The 17691-nt window shown below is 41.0% G+C and overlaps 1 long non-coding RNA gene across 1 annotated transcript in view; it reads left to right on the top strand.

Moving 5' to 3' along the window:
• The window catches only part of LOC309631132, a 372959-nt gene that overhangs the window by 35949 nt on the left and 319319 nt on the right, over window positions 1–17691 (top strand). The gene's annotated exons all lie outside the window — the stretch shown is intronic.

Genomic DNA, 17691 nt, shown 5'->3' with positions numbered 1-17691 from the left:
ATTTACAGAATCTATAGTTTTCATGTGTACATGTACAGTAGCCATTCTCTTAATTAACTTGCCAGGTTAACAGAGGTTCTCCATACCCTCTGTAATACATCCTGGCTGAGGTCCATGGCACTTGGAAAACTCCAGGCTGGTAGGCTACTTGCTAGTACAGCTCATGCTTCTGTTCTTCCCAGTTGAGTCATATGCTTACCAAGAGTCAACTTGGTTTGTTCCCAAACCTGTTAATGCCATTTGCATTTGTTACCATACTTAGTTATTATTCAAGAAAATAACAGGCAAGTGTAGGAAAGAAAAAGAAAGAGGATTATTGTTTCTACAAACACCAAGTTGAATGCTTTAGAGAGAACCAATAAAGAGAGTCACAAATTTAAACTGAGAAGAGTCAAGGTGGTTGTACACTTGTGCCCAGCCACATTCAAGTTCAGGTCTGGAGAAGGTAGAGCTTTGGATTTAGCCAATTTGGGGGTTTTACCAGAGGAGTATGAAGGAGGAAAAGAAGACCTAGGGAGTTAAAGGTATATGTGAGTTAGTGAGTATAGTGATGGATATTGGACTTTAAGATGGCTAAGGAGAAAAATGAGAATATGAAGGTTGTGAGAGACATTGAAAAGAGGGTAGGCTTGGTCAAATGGAAGGAGTTGGGGGTAAGAGAGTCATCTGAAATATTGGAGGTTGTAACTGGAGAATGGAATGCTTGAAATTGAGATTACAGAGGGGGTGCAGTTAATGGTAATGACAAAGTAGGATTGGGTGGTTGTAGTGTTGTAGAGGACAACCCAATAGGGGTCAATAAAAAGGATATGAGAGGCCAGGTTATATTGGATGGATATTGAAACCACCAAGAACTATTCCAGGAATAGCGTTGGAGGGAGACAGTGAAATGGCTCAAGGAAGAAAGAGTGACATGCGATTTAGTAAGTGGCAAATATATAAAAGACAGAGAAGCTTGTGGGCTGCCATATCTGGGAAAAGAGTTCTGGAGGAATGGGGTTACCTCTGGGTGTTGAAGGCTGAAGAGTCAGGTTGGGATGGACAGAGAGAACAGGGGAAGGTGTTTCAAGCTGTGGGTCACAGAATAAGCAAAGACCAAATGGCAGGAAGGAGCATGGTAAGATTTTGAGGTCGGTGAGTTTACCAGGTATCGCAGCTTCAGATTGTGAAACGTTTGGAATGTTGGACTGAGGATTCTTGTTTTTGTGCTTTTAACTTTTTCTGTAGAAAAGTAATGATTGTTTGGCTGCTGCCTTTTTCAAATTTTCTCAAAGCTCTAATCTTTACTGATGTTATCATGTGGGTCAGATTCACTCTTGCATTGAAGCTTTGAGGCTGTGAGAAATTGCCTATACTTGTGAACAGAGGTAAATAGTCAAACACATTAAAATATAAAAGGACAGGTGGAAACAGATGAGAAAACAAAAATTTAGTGTACACTCAATAGGCTATATTTCCAGATGCTTGTGTCTGGTAAACCTCAGAGTCTTTATGTTTGAACCCTGATCTTAGAACTCTTTATCTTAGAATGCCACACCTTCAAATTAGTGGGTTTTTTCCATAGAACTAAAAGTAAACTAAGTTAATTCTGCCATTTCTACTTCCCTTTGGCTTTCCATTCACTATTTTTATAACACACAATAACAATTTACTGATTTGAGAAGAGATATTGAACTTTCATGAGAACTTATATATAGGGATAGTCTGACCAGGATCTTCTATTTCTTTAGCTAGAACAACATGGAAAGGCAAGTTACGAAAAAGCTTCTACTTGAGGTATAATCAGAATAAGGGTAATTTTTTGACACGACAAATATCTGGTGACATCAGGCTATGTGTTCCCAATGTGTCCATCTCCAAAAGGGTCTTTCATCACTTATTTCAATCAGGGTCCTGGTGGGAAAGAGATGGAACACTCAAAAGTTTCATTGAAGAGACTTTACCAAAGGGACTCTTTACAGGTGTGTGGGCAGAGTTAAGGGAACTAACAAACATGACGAAGCACCTAGGGGAGTAGCATATTTGGGATGCTGTTAATGTTCCTCGGCCTGAAGGGACAGGGAGAGTGAGTGGCATTAGAAAACCCAGCACGAGTTGTAGCCATGGAGAGGGGCAACCAACAGGTGCTGTGGCCCTAAGCAGAGGAATGCACCACTGCCAAAACCTTGCCAGTCAGGGGAGGTGCAGACAGAACAAATACTCTGGTCTCTCTCTTCTCACCCTCTAGTCTCATTCAGTTGGTGGAATCCAACTGGAAGCCAGAAGGCCTAGATGATGTAGCCAAAGTGGTCAGCCTCTTACAGCAAGAAAGAGAAAAGCCAAGAATAGATCTGGAGAGAAAAAAGAGAACGACCAACACCCTACTTTTTCAACACTTTGATTCAATTAAAAATCTGAAAAAATTATTTTTGTTATTAAACCACTGATGGGTTTAGAACTGGGCTCAATAAGTAGAACATTCTGGGGAATAATCCAAATGAATGGCAGGTAGAAGCCAAAATACCATGTTTGTGACTGGTCAAGTTAGGTTGAAGGGAACAGCTTGGTGGGAAGGCCTATGAATCCACAGCTGAGCCCAAAATTCGTCAGTCTTCTCCACCCTGTCTCAGATGGCACCAAACCATGTGGGAGAGAAAGCAGAAATGTATGCTTTCTGTGGGCAGTTTGCCTCCCTTCCTCAAAGGAAGATGGGGAACAAAGGGGCAGGCCCACCCACCGGGGCAAAGCTGGAAGTGTAAAGCCCAGTGTATGGCCTCTGAGAGCAGCTCATGCCCAGGAGGAAAATGGGTGAGGCTGGACCACATGTGCCTGGTTACTCTTCTCAAACTTACCAGGCAGAGAGGTCTCTCCACTGCCTTGGAGCAGAGTGAAGGAAGGGCATTGGAGGGGACTGCCTTTCCTCCACCACAGTTTCTCATTCACTGACTCATTCAACTTAGATGCTTTCAGGAGTTAGGCATCCTATAGATGCAGTGAATGCAACGATGAAGAGGATACGATTTATCCCTAGATGGTAATAATAAGAACTGCTAATGGTTACTGAGGATGCTTCTTAAGGCAGGATGTATTTTTCATTCCTTTCTCATGAAATATTCACAGCCACCATATTAGACAGATACTATTACTAACTTTATTTGACAATTTGAAGAAACTGAGGCTTAGCAATGTTAAGGGACTTGCTTAAAGTCACCAGTTAGTTAGGGGCAGAGCTAGGATTTAAGTCCTGCAGTTTGGCTCCAGAGCTAGTGTTCCTAACTCCGTCCCATGTCACAGGTCAGTGCTGGAAACAGGCTTGTGAACAAATAATTACAGTGTAATGAATGAGGTAAGTGCAAATGGAGGGATGTACAGCGTGTGAAGGGAGAGAGAAAGGACTGAGTACGCAGGTCTATGTGTACGACATTTGTGCGATTTCCCTTGTCCACTGCCAGAGATGAACACAGTGGTGTCTTTATTGTTACTATACACGAAGTCAGATACAGAGCTCAATTCATGCTGCCCTGCTGTCCCTCCCAAGCATAACAGCACTTAATTTCTTCCTGACATCTTGGACCCCTTCCAAGAGTTCTGTTCCAGCTTTTGGTTAAGGCAGAAACAGGAAGAGGATTTCCTAATGTTCCCCGACTAGAGACCTAAGTTGGAATTCGGAATCGTTTTGTGATTAAAATCATTGTTAAGATTCTGTCGTCCTATAATATGTATATCTGTGTGTCAACTATATTATATAACAGCCGTGATACATGTGCTACAAAAATATCACTAAAATCAGCTGTGAGATTGGTGAAATTCCTATACTTCTCTATATATAGGTCTTATGTCAAATGAAGATGATTTTCTCTTTATAAAGTGGAATTCTCTCAAACATTTATTTTTGCTATGAATTTATCATAATTTAGTAGTCATATATCACAATGTCTGCTAATAATGGAAGACAAATCTACTTTTCTGTTTCATACCTCTGGGTAGAAATTTTTTCAACTTGGCCCCCTTTGGTGAATCATCTCACGGCTCACCTTTGACATACTGAACATCCATACCTTTGGTTTTTATATCACTCGATCCTAGAGGAGGTTTCATGAGGTTTGTATGACCAGACTGGATACTGTAAACAGGTGCTGCCTGCTGCCGCCAAGTGATGGCCTATTCATGCCAGGATATTAAGCACATCCTGCAGTTCAGTGTAAACACCAGGTGGGATTCTAATCCACTCAGCACAGAGTCCCTTACTCTTTCCTCCTGAATGAATGAAAATCTCTGGAAAGTCCCTGCTCAGAAATTCTCTAAAACTTTTGAAGTCAGTGAGTCTCACTCTAAAAGGACCCAAAAAGAGGGCTGGATCCATGACGCCCATGCCTCCCCTATTCACCGCATATTTCTTGGAGTGACCTCAGAAACACACAGGAAAGTTCCAAGTTAACATGTAGCCCTCTTTTTTTGTACTAGATTATACAGGGTTTCAGGGTTTCAAGGTTGGAGACATCCTCCCCCCTTTCCAAAGGTGAAATTGCCTGGGAGTTTTGCACTCCTGACTCATTACTACTTTTTTCTCCTTTTAGGGCTAGAGAGAAAACAAAGTGAGACAAGCTAATCCTTAAAACAATGGGATAACCTCTGGTCTTAAAGCAGGGTCTTTGGTCTGTAGAATAAATGGTGACACTACTTAGACCCACCCAGATCCATCATCAAGGAAGTTTCCCAGGAGGAGGTACAGCCTAGCTTACTGATCTGGCCAGATGTCAGCACACAAAGGAGCATGGACACTGTAGCTCTCTTCTCATGGCCTTTTCTTCCTTAAGCATACCAGTATATCATACAGGCATAGGTGGTCTGATAAATGGAATAATTTTGGAAGGGGGCACAGTGCAATAGCTTTGAAGGAAAAGAGGCTAGGTCTTCTGATAACTTATCCATTGTCAAAGGAATAATCTGAAAATGGACCACTGTGGCAAACCATTGGCTGTCTCCCAATATTGATTCCCCCCCTTTTTTTTTAATGGTAACAGAATTCCCAATATGTAGCTTGAACAACCTTGAAGTTCTGTTGGTCATATGACTAAATTTTGGCTAATGGAATATAAGCAGAAGTGATGCCATTTCTGAGTTGTGTCCTTAAAGGAAGGGGCAGGCCATCCCTTTCTCCATCTTATCCTCCAGTTGGCTGGAATGTGAGTGTGAAGGTGATCCATCTTGGATCATGTGGGTCCAAGGATGGCAAAGTTACATGATAGAAGTCACCTGGGTCTCTGAGCCTCGAGCCGCCACACCAGACCTGGACTACTTACCCCCAGACTGTTAGATGAGAAAGGAAAAACCATCTACTGTGTTTAAACCCTTGTTATCTTGGGTCTCAGGACTATCCTAAGTTGATGACTTTGGATTTCAATAGAATAGAGTCTTTTAGTTGAGAACATTGCCTTGTTAATTTAACTCATCTGTTTCAACAGGTAGCCTTCCTCTTCTCAGAGCTCTGTAGCTTCCAATTAGGGTGCTGTCTTTTGGGGGGTTACACAGAGAAAGAAAGGGCTATGAAATTAGGCCTCAGAATAGGGAGTGGAGAGCTAGAATTTTCACTTAGACCCAAAAATCCTGTTTGAACCTGTTGTTAGGACATCTATGAAATTTCCATATTCTATCCCAGGAAAAGAAATTTAATTTTTCTTTGATGCCACATTCTTCTTTAGCCAGCAATACAAGAAAACCACTGTTTGCTGTGGCTTTTTGGCAGAACTCTGAAGTGTGGCCTGGATCTGGGAACCCACAATCCAAGAATAAGGCACCATTTACATACAAAATTGTTGAATTTGGGTAGAAACTAAGTCTAGCTACGCTTGTGAAGCCACTGCCTTGCAGGGTTAAAAAAGAGCTTATTTTTTAAGTAAGTGTGTTTCACTGTTTACTGGTGACTACCAAAATAATTATTTCCTGTGTGGGTCACAGGGAGTGAGGTAATCCCAAGGAAAATGTTCCATTGTGCTTACTGGGCTGGGCAGTGCAGCAGTTCCAGACATTCCCTTAAAGGAAACGTAATCGTGCTGAATGATAAAAGTCTGATTCATATGTCCCTTGGAGGGAGATCCATTTTCTACTTGATGCTTTCAGGATCTTATGAGAGATGGCAAATGTGACCATACACATACACATACACATACACATAGAGTAGCATGTCTGTGGGTGCCCTTATCATGTTGGTTCGTTTAAATAGTTTTAGAGATGTTTTAGAAGGAGAATGTCTTTAGGAGCCAAGATAATGCTCTCTGCCCCTATCAATGTAAAAGCAGAAACTTACCTTGTACAAGTTGTTATTGGTTTACTTGTCTGTCTTGAGCCACTTGAGGGCATGCTTCCTTTGCCTTTGTCTTCCCAGCCCATACTCATGGGCCCATCGCTGAATGCAGTGCTCATTAACCGTCTGTGGATGAAAGTATAGCTTGTAAAGGAAGTGAATTCCAGGGAGGGGACTACTACTCCAAAACTGATTTCCTTGGTACCATTTCAATGAGATGAGAGAGTTTACCAGAAGGTATGTCTGGCCAGCCAAGATTGGAGCATCCCTGAGCTATCAAACTCCATGGTTCCAGTGGTTAAACAGTTCTGTGCTTCCAAACTCCATCTTCCCTGGAGTGATAGGCATAGAATTTTCCACACAAATGTGTTACATACTGGCACAGCAAGTCGAGTGAACTGTGACAGCGGGATCAACAGGGGACAGACAATCAAACGAGGCCAAATGGGATACTACTTCTGGTCCTAAAGCAGAGGAATGCTTTTTAATATATACTACCTGATACTTCACCCTGCCTTACCTTCCACTGCTGCTCTGGTTTAAGAGTATAACACGTATGTTACAGATTACAGAGCTGCATATCATAAAAGGCAATGTTCACCACTGAATAACCCACTCACCAAATTTTAATTGAGTGCCCGCTATGTGCTAGGCATTGTATTGGTGCTGGGGTTTGGGGGTGAACAAGCCAGATGTGGTCCCTGCCCTTAAGGTTTTAGCCTCTAATAGAAGAGATAGACAGAAAACACACACCAAAAATAGAGAAAAATTACAAATTGTGGAAATTTAAGAAAAACAAACTGGATTTTGAGGTAGGGAATAAAAGAAGTACCCAATTTACATAAAGTGGTCGGAAATGACTATCAGGAGGAGGAGCGAGCCCTGGGAAGAGTGTGAAGGGGAAGAACTTTCCAGGCAGAGGAAAGAGTTCATATTAAGGAACTGACACCTAAAAGAAATTGGTGTTTCAGAGGATAAAAAAAAAACAATGCTCATGGATTTGCAGCAGAGTGAGTGACAGGGAGAGGTTGCCCTAACCGGCAGAAGTCCTCCAAGGATTTTTTGATCTACTGTCGAGGACAGGATATCAGGTTGAGGATGTGGAGCATTTACAGGGCAGTCAGGGGGCTTGACATCATTATCCAGAGGAAGAGGTTTGAGCTTGAGTGTGGTCCTTCCACTACATATTCAAAGTCTTGTCTCAGCAACTATATGTCCCATTCTGTCGAGTAATGGTGAGCAAAATGGAAAGTTGGAATTCATCTGAAATGTAGGAGAAAAGCAAGTGCAGGTGGAACTGTAGAGCTTAGTATTGTCACCCAAGTATCAGGCTAAAATGAGCAAACCATGGTTGGGAGTGGCCATCCACACCTGGTCAGTGTTTGGAACTGGAAGCTAAAGAGAATACTGACATTCAGGTCTACACTGTTATGTACACTTTCTGCTCCTTGATCTTCCAGGATATAGACATGTGGGAAGTGTCTTTTATAGGTGTCATTAAGATGCTGTCAGATTCCAGTACTGAGATTATAGGGCACGCAGTGCTTGATGTGTGTGTGTGTGTGTGTGTGTGTGTGTGTGATACACATGTAGATTGATGAGAGGCTGACGGCAGCCAGATGTACTGACTTAAGCAGGAGTTCTTGACCAGGGGTCTGATGTAATCTTGGGCAGGAAAAAAATTACATCTTTATTTTCATTAACCTCTCTAACTGAAATTTAGCATTTCAGCAATGTATTTAGGCAACAAACCACAGTAATTTTAGCAGTACTGGTGACTTTGCCATCAATAGAAATTACAGATCTTTTCATATCACATAGTTGTTGCAGGTGTCTCAAAATATCACTTATGCTAATCACTACTTCAAAATTACAGTAGTTACCACACCATAGCTAGATCTTGTCATTTAATGTATTAATAAAGCAAATTTTTATGATATCACATTTTAAAAAATATTTAAAAACTGCATTTCAATCCTTCTGGTTTTCTTTGCAATCCTATGTGGGCTTTTTTATTTTTTGGCATTTCAGAATAGGATTGTGAGAAGGGGCTTTTAGGCTCCCAGACTGCCAAAGGGGTCCCTGACACAAAAAAGATTAAGAAATGCCAGACTGAAGATGGTGTTTTGGGAACCCTAGCCCACCTTCTTCTCAGTCTGCTGGTTTTCCGAATAAGGTTGTATCCCTTGCCTCATCTCCCAATTTATTGGCCTGTAACAAATTTGGCTTAGCCAGCCAGGAACCTTGTTGTTTGTGGCTAGCTGGCCCCAGTCAGGCGATATTGGGGCAAGGCCCTAGCAGCTGCCGAGACCGTTTGTACTGAGGATCTTCCCTTCAAAATTCCCTGAAGCATCACTGGCTACCCCAGCACTTGGCAGCTGGAGCAAGGAATCGACAAACTTCTGTGAGTTGATGGACTCGATTTTGGAGGGCTGTTCGCTGCTACGAATCTTTAATCTTAAAAGCTGAAGGAAAAGTGGAGTCTGAATTCGTTTTTTTTTTTTAATTATTTAATTATTTATTTATTTATTTATTTTTGGCTGTGTTGGGTCTTCGTTTCTGTGCGAGGGCTTTCTCTAGTTGTGGCGAGCGGGGGCCACTCTTCATCGCGGTGCGTGGGCCTCTCACTATCGCGGCCTCTCTTGTTGCGGAGCACAGGCTCCAGATGCGCAGGCTCAGTAGTTGTGGCGCACGGGCCTAGTTGCTCCGCGGCATGTGGGATCTTCCCAGACCAGGGCTCGAACCCGTGTCCCCTGCATTGGCAGGCAGATTCTCAACCACTGCGCCACCAGGGAAGCCCCTGAATTCTTTTGTCAGGTCACTTCAACCTCTTATTGGAAGATTATCCAAAAGCATTATTTGCTTATCAGAGATACTACAGTTTACAGTCTGACTACTGGAAGGGCAATTAAAGCATTTCAAGAGGTGCTTTATGTTGATCCCAGCTTTTGTCGAGCCAAGGAATTTCACTTACGACTTGGGCTTATGTTCAAAGTGAACACAGACTGTGAATCTAGTTTAAAGCATTTTCAGTTAGCTTTGATGGACTCTAAGCCCTGTACTTTGTCCAGTGTTGAAATTCAGTTTCATATTGCCCACTTGTATGAAACCGAGAGTGAAAATAAATATTAAAACTCAAGCTGCCATGGACACCTGCCTATCAAGTGCCGGCACAGCCTGGAGACTCTGCCGCCCCAAGTTTGCCCACGGTCGCACGAGCTTGAACGCATCCCGCAGTTGGCGGAGAGTGAGTTGCCGTGTGGCTGACAGGGTCTTGGTGCTCTGGCTGGGTGTCAGGCCTGAGCCTCTGAGGTGGGAGATCCGAGTTCAGGACATTGGTCCACCAGAGACCTACAGGTCCCACATAATATCAAATGGCGAAAGCTCTCCCAGAGATCTCCATCTCAACGCTAAGACCCAGCTCCACTCAATGACCAGCAAACTACAGTGCTGGACACCCTATGCCAAACAACTAGCAAGACAGGAATACAAACCCACCCATTAGCAGAGAAGCTGCTTAAAATCATAATAAGTTCACAGAAACCCCAAAACACACCACCGGACGTGGTCCTGCCCACCAGAAAGACAAGATCCAGCCTCATCCACTAAACAGGCACCCATCCCCTCCACCAGGAAACCTACACAACCCATTGAACCAACCTTACCCACTGGGAGCAGACACCAAACACAATGGGAACTACAAACCTGCAGCCTGCGAAAAGGAGACCCCAAAGACAGTAAGTTAAACAAAATGAGAAGACAGAGAAACACACAGCATATGAAGGAGCAAGGTAAAAACCCATCAGACTAAACAAATGAAGAGGAAATAGGCAGTCCACCTGAAAAAGAATTCAGAGTAATGAGAGTAAAGATGATCCAAAATCTTGGCAATAGGATGGAGAAAATACAAGAAACATTTAACAAGGACCTAGAAGACATAAATAGCAAACAAACAATGATGAACAACACAATAAATGAAATTAAAAATTCTCTAGAAGGAATCAGTAGCAGAATAACTGAGGCAGAAGAACAGATAAAGTGACCTGGAAGATAAAACAGTGGAAATAACTACCGTGGAAGATAAAACAGTGGAAATAACTACGGTAGAAATAATAAAGAAAAAAGAATGAAAAGAATTGAGGACAGTCTCAGAGACCTCTGGGACAATATTAAACACACCAACATTTGAATTACAGGGGTCCTAGAAGAAGAAGAGAAAAAAAAGGGACTGAGAAAATATTTGAAGAGATTATAGTTGAAAACTTCCCTAACATGGGAAAGGAAATAGTCAAACAAGTCCTGGAAGCAGAGAGATTCCTATACAGGATAAATCCAGGGAGAAACATACTAAGACACATATTAATCAAACTATCAAAAATTAAATACAAAGAAAAAATATTAAAAGCAGCAAGGGAAAAGCAACAATTAGCATACAAGGGAATCCCCACAAGGTTAACAGCTGATCCTTCAGCAGAAACTTTGCAAGCCAGAAGGGAGTGGCAGGACATATTTAAAGTGATGAAGGAGAAAAATCTACACCCAAGATTACTCTACCCAGCAAGGATCTCATTCAGATTCGATGGAGAAATTAAAACCTTCACAGACAAGCAAAAGCTAAGAGAATTCAGCACCACCAAACGAGCTCTACAACAAATGCTAAAGGAACTTCTCTAGGCAGGAAACACAAGAGAAGGAAAAGACTTACAATAACATACACAAAACAATTAAGAAAATGGTAATAGGAATATACATATCAATAAATACCTTAAATGTAAATGGATTAAATGCTCCAACCAAAAGACATAGCCTGGCTGAATGGATACAAAAACAAGACCCGTATATATGCTGTCTACAAGAGACCCACTTCAGACCTAGGGACACATACAGACTGAAAGTGAGAGGATGGAAAATGATACTCCATGCAAATGGAAATCAAAAGAAAGCTGGAGTAACAATTCTCATATCAGACAAAATAGACTTTAAAATAAAGACTATTACAAGAGACAAAGAAGGACACTATATAACGATCAAGGGATCAATCCAAGAAGAAGCTATAACAACTATAAATATTTATGCACCCAACATAGGAGCACCTCAATATATAAGGCAAATGCTAAAAGCCATTAAAGGGGAAATTGACAGTAACACAATCATAGTAGGGGACTTTAACACCCCACTTTCACCAATGGACAGATCATCCAAAATGAAAATAAATAAGGAAACACAAACTTTAAATGATACATTAAACAAGATGGACTTAATTGATATTTATAGGACATTCCATCCAAAAACAGCAAATTACACTTTCTTCTCAAGTGCTCATGGAACTTTCTCCAGGATCAATCATATCTTGGGTCACAAATCAAGCCTTGGTAAATTTAAGAAAATTGAGATCGTATCAAGTATGATCTTTTCCGACCACAACACTATGAGACTAGATATCAATTACAGGAAAAAATGTGTAAAAAATACAAACGTATGGAGGCTAAACAATACGCAACTAAATAATGAAGAGATCACTGAAGAAATCAAAGGGGAAATCAAAAAATACCTAGAAAATGACAATGAAAACATGACAACCCAAAACCTATGGGATGCAGCAAAAGCAGTTCTAAGAGGGAAGTTTATAGCAATACAATCCTACCTCAAGAAACAAGAAACACCTCAAATAAACAGCTTAACCTTACACCTAAAGCAATTAGAGAAAGAAGAATAAAAAAACCCCAAAGTTAGCAGAAGGAAAGAAATCATAAAGATCAGATCAGAAATAAATGAAAAAGAAATGAAGGAAACAATAGCAAAGATGAATAAAACTAAAAGCTGGTTCTTTGAGAAGATAAGCAAAATTGATAAACCATTAGCCAGACTCATCAAGAAAAAAAGGGAGAAGACTCAAATCAATAGAACTAGAAATGAAAAAGGAGAAGTAACAACTGACACTGCAGAAATACAAAGGATCATGAGAGATTACTACAAGCAACTGTATGCCAATAAAATGGACAACCTGGAAGAAATGGACAGATTCTTAGAAAAGCACAACCTTCCAAGACTGAACCAGGAAGAAATAGAAAATATAAACAGACCAATCACAAGCACTGAAATTGAGATGGTGATTAAAAATCTTCCAACAAACAAAAGCCCAGCATCAGATGGCTCCACAGGCGAATTCTATCAAACATTTAGAGAAGAGCTAAAACCTATCCTCCTCAAACTCTTCCAAAGTATAACAGAGGGAGGAACACTCCCAAACTCATTTTATGAGGCCACCATCACCCTGGTACCAAAACCAGACAAAGATGCCACAAAAAAAGAAAACTACAGGCCAACATCACTGATGAACATAGATGCAAAAATCCCCAGCAAAATACTAACAAACAGAATCCAACAGCACATTAAAAGGATCATACACCATGATCGAGTGGGGTTTATCTCAGGACTGCAAGGATTCTTCAATATATGCAAATCAATCAATGTGATAAACCATATTAACAAATTGACAGAGAAAAACCGTATGATAATCTCAATAGATGCAGAAAAAGCTTTCGACAAAATTCAACACCCACTTATGATAAAAACCCTCCAGAAAGTAGGCATAGAGGGAAGTTACCTCAACATAATAAAGGCCATATATGACAAACCCACAGCCAACATCGTTCTCAATGGTGAAAAACTGAAACCATTTCCACTAAGATCAGGAACAAGAAAAAGTTGCCACTCTCACCACTATTATTCAACATAGTTTTGGAAGTTTTAACCACAGTAATCAGAGAAAAAAAGAAATAAAAGGAATCCAAATCCGAAAAGAAGAAGTAAAACTGTCACTGTTTGCAGATGACATGATACTATACATAGAGAATCCTAAAGATGCTATTAGAAAACTACTAGAACTAATCAATGAATTTGGTAAAGCAGCAGGATACAAAATTAATGCACAGAAATCTCTTGCACTCCTATACACTAATGATGAAAAATCTGAAAGAGAAATTAAGGAAACACTCTCATTTACCATTGCAACAAAAAAGAATAGAATACCTAGGAATAAACCTACCTAAAGAGACAAAAGACCTGTATACAGAAAAGTATAAGACACTGATGAAAGAAATTGAAGATGATACAAACAGATACAGAGATATACCATGTTCTTGGATAGGAAGAAGCAACACTGAGAAAATGACTATACTACCCAAGGCAATCTACATATTCAATGCAATCCCTATCAAACTACCAATGGTATTTTTCATAGAACTAGAACAAAAAATTTCACAATTTGTATGGAAACACAAAAGACCCCGAATAGCAAAAGCAATCTTGAGAAAGAAAATCAGAGCTGGAGGAATCCGGTTCCCAGACTTCAGGCTATACTACAAAGCTACAGTAATCAAGACAGTATGGTACTGGCACAAAAAGAGAAATATAGATCAATGGAACAGGATAGAAAACCCAGAGATAAACCTACGCACATATGGTCACCTTATTTTTGATAAAGGAGGCAAGAATATACAATGGAGAAAACACAGTCTCTTCAGTAAGCAGTGCTGGGAAAACTGGACAGTTACATGTAAAAGAATGAAATTAGAGCACTCCCTAACACCATACACAAAAATAAACTCAAAATGGATTAAAGACCTAAATGTAAGGCCAGATACTATAAAATTCTTAGAGGGAAACATAAGCAGAACACTCTATGACATAAATCACAGCAAGATCCTTTTTGACCCACCTCCTAGAGAAATGGAAATAAAAACAAAAATAAACAAATGGGACCTAATGAAACTTCAAAGCTTTTGCACAGCAAAGGAAACCATAAACAAGACGAAAAGACAACCCTCAGAATGGGAGAAAATATTTGCAAATGAAACAACTGACAAAGGATTAATCTCCAAAATATACAAGCAGCTCATGCAGCTCAATATCAAAAAAAGAAATAACCCAATCCAAAAATGGGCAGAAGACCTAAATAGACATTTTTTCAAAGAAGATATACAGATTGCCAACAAACACATGAAAGGATGCTCAACATCACTAATCATTAGAGAAATGCAAATCAAAACTACAATGAGGTATCACCTCACACCGGTCAGAATGGCCATCATCAAATAATCTACAAACAATAAATTCTGGAGAGGATGTGGAGAAAAGGGAACACTCTTGCACTGTTGGTGGGAATGTAAATTGATACAGCCACTATAGAGAACAGTATGGAGGGTCCTTAAAAAACTAAAAATAGAACTACCATACGACCCAGCCATCCCACTACTGGGCATATATCCTGAGAACACCATAATTCAAAAAGAGTCATGTACCACAATGTTCATTGCAGCTCTATTTACAATAGCCATGACATGGAACCAACCTAAGTGTCCCTCGAGAGATGAATGGATAAAGAAGATGTGGCACATGTATACAATGGAATAATACTCAGCCATAAAAGGAGATGAAATTGAGTTATTAGTAGTGAGGTGAATGGACTTAGAGACTGTCATACAGAGTGAAGTAAGTCAGAAAGAGAAAAACAAATACCGTATGCTAACACATATATATGGAATCTAAAAAAAAAAAAAAAAAATGGTCATGAAGAACCTAGGGGCAGGACAGGAATAAAGATGCAGACATAGAGAATGGACTTGAGGACACGGGCAGGGGGAAGGGTAAGCTGGGACGAAGTGAGAGAGTGGCATGGACATATATACACTACCAAACGTAAAATAGATAGCTAGTGGGAAGCAGCCGCATAGCACAGGGAGATCAGCTTGGGCTTTGTGTCCACAAAGGGAGGGTGGGAGGGAGATGCAAGAGGGAGGAGATATGGGGATATATGTATATGTATAGCTGATTCACTTTGTTATACAGCAGAAACTAACACCATTGTAAAGCAATTATACTCCAATAAAGATGTTAAATATATATATATATAAAAACTCAAAAAATAAAAAAAAGAATTTCCAGAGTTATTATATACAGTCTTGTCAGTTGGACTATGTAATAGAAATGTTGTGGACAAAAAAGCTGCACATCCACTTTCATATGAGGCAATTTTTGTATTTGGACCGAGTAGAAAAGGGAAAGAGGTAATAGGTACTTGCTAACCCCATATCTGTGCAGAAACACATACATATTTTTATGCAGCTTGTAGACCATCTCAGACACTGAATTTCTGAGAAACAAAAAGAGAGTGATAGGTCCAGGGAGACTAGAGATAGATCTGATAGAACATGCCTACCATCTTGGCTACAAAGGGTACATTTCTACAAACCTTTCCTAACTAAAGATCTGGGAAAACAGACGTCATTTTCATGAGCCTCTGACCTGCAGGACCTGGTGACAGTCCAGCCAGCCAGCCTGAGCCTTCCCCATTCCCTTGGGCTGAAGCCTCAGGTACTCAGAGATGACCGAGACAAGCCCAGTACAAATCAGGAGGCAGCTGCCACCTCCCACTGTTCTCCCACTTGATGGAGGCTATTTTTGGGAAGTCTAATTTCTCAGCAGAGACCGAGTACCAGCAGCAAAGCCCTGAGAAGTCAGCCCAGTTTCCCAAAAGTCTGAGGTGGCATCCAGAGAAATGAAAATGCTGAAATTAAAATGCTTCTACTGAAATTACATGCTTCTACTTCTGCATCTTGAAAGGAGGGAGAGGAGGAGAGGGAAGAAGAGATGTTTGTTCACTTCTTCAGAGATTTTGGAAATTAAATCGAAAGCTTAAGAGGCTATTCACTCACTCTGACCCTCCAGCCTCCACCACACGAACTGAAGGATCATTTCTGAAGGTGCCTCGCCTGCTGATTCACCCTGTCTAGAGGAAGCTCCTTCTGAAGCGGTGGTTTAATGGCAAAGAGCAAGGACTCACACTCAAGGAGTTTGTCACCTTTCCCAAGATCACAGTCTCATAGCTGGAAGAACAGTGTTTCAGTCTTTTTCTGTTACTTACCAGGTCTTCTCATCCATAAAATGGACCTACAATAATGGCTCCTACACAAGGATTTTATGAGATAATGTGCGTGTGTTGAAACGTGCACGGTCCACGTTAGTTAATCTCTAACTCCTGTAACTTCCATTTTGCTAGACAAACGTGATGGTCTCAAAGTAGTTTCCTCCTTTTTCATTAATGCTAAGGTGTTAGCTTATGTCCTAGGCCTATTTCCTATCATCTCCATTTTTCCCCCACAGATTATCCTCTCTCTCCTATTTCTTCAGTCTTTCTCTCTGCGATGTCTTCCACATCTAGAGCATGAAAACATGCTTCCCTCTGTCTCTCCACTCCAAACAAACCTTCCCCTGACCTCTCCTCTCCCCCTGGCTCCTGCTGCCTCCTGTCCCCACTTTTGGGACCTGCCTTCCTGCAGGGAGCCTGTGATCTGCTCTGGGCATCGCGGTAGCTGAATGGTAAAGACTCCGCCCCTGCAGGCAGGGCCTGTGGTTTTCTAGCAATGCCTATGACTGGCGGGTAAGTCTGTGTGAGTCCGGGATGCTCGTTGTGGCTGCACACTTAGCCACATCCTCCAGTGGGACTTTATCAGTGATATATGCATCTCCACCACTGTGACTCCTTTGTCTTCCCTAGCCCCTCTTATTAGATTTAGAACTGAATTAGCTGGGTCATTTGTAGAGACGTGGATGAGTCTAGAGACTGTCATACAGAGTGAAGTAAGTCAGAAAGAGAAAAACAAATATCGTATATTAACGTATATATGTGGAATCTAGAAAAATGGTACAGATGAACCGGTTTGCAAGGCAGAAATAGAGACACAGATGTAGAGAACAGACGTATGGACACTAAGGGGGGAAAGTGGTGAGGCAAGGCGTGGTGGTGGTGTGATGAATTGGGAGATTGGGATTGACATATATACACTAATATGTATAAAATAGATAACTAATAAGAACCTGCTGTATAAAAAAATTAAAATAAAATTCAAAAAAAAAAGAACTGAATTAACAAGTAGAAGGGCATAATTTAGCCACCTCAAACCCCCAAAATGGAAAAATGCCAAGATTTAGGGGACAGGTGGGGAAGAGCAGCCTGCAATCTGATCTGCGGTCATAGCTTTATTATAATTCTGGTCAGGGAGTCAGAGAGCCTTTTCTATCCTCCCTCGTGTCCTTCCCATGCTCCCATCAATCTGGTATGAGGTCTCAGAAGTCCCGTTCAGCTGTGATTCAGGCAGTTGAGAACGATCAGTTGGAGTTAATGTAAGAGATTAAACCTATTTGAAAGCCTGGATCCAATATTCTGATGCCTCCTAAACCGGTGACAGCATCCCTGACCTGCACACTGACGCATATTGTGATGTCTCCTCATTGTCCTCAGTACAAAGAGCAAACTTCTCACCATGGCCTGACCAGCCCCGACTGCCTGTCACCTCCCTTGCCCTTCTTCAGTGTTCTTCTTGCTGCGGCCACACTGAGCTCCTTGG

This window comes from Balaenoptera borealis, assembly GCF_965194805.1.
Source record: "Balaenoptera borealis genome assembly, chromosome: 6".
Classification (NCBI taxonomy): domain Eukaryota; kingdom Metazoa; phylum Chordata; class Mammalia; order Artiodactyla; family Balaenopteridae; genus Balaenoptera; species Balaenoptera borealis.
The sequence above is the reverse complement of the archived record's forward strand: the minus strand, read 5'-3'. Positions and strand labels throughout refer to the sequence as shown.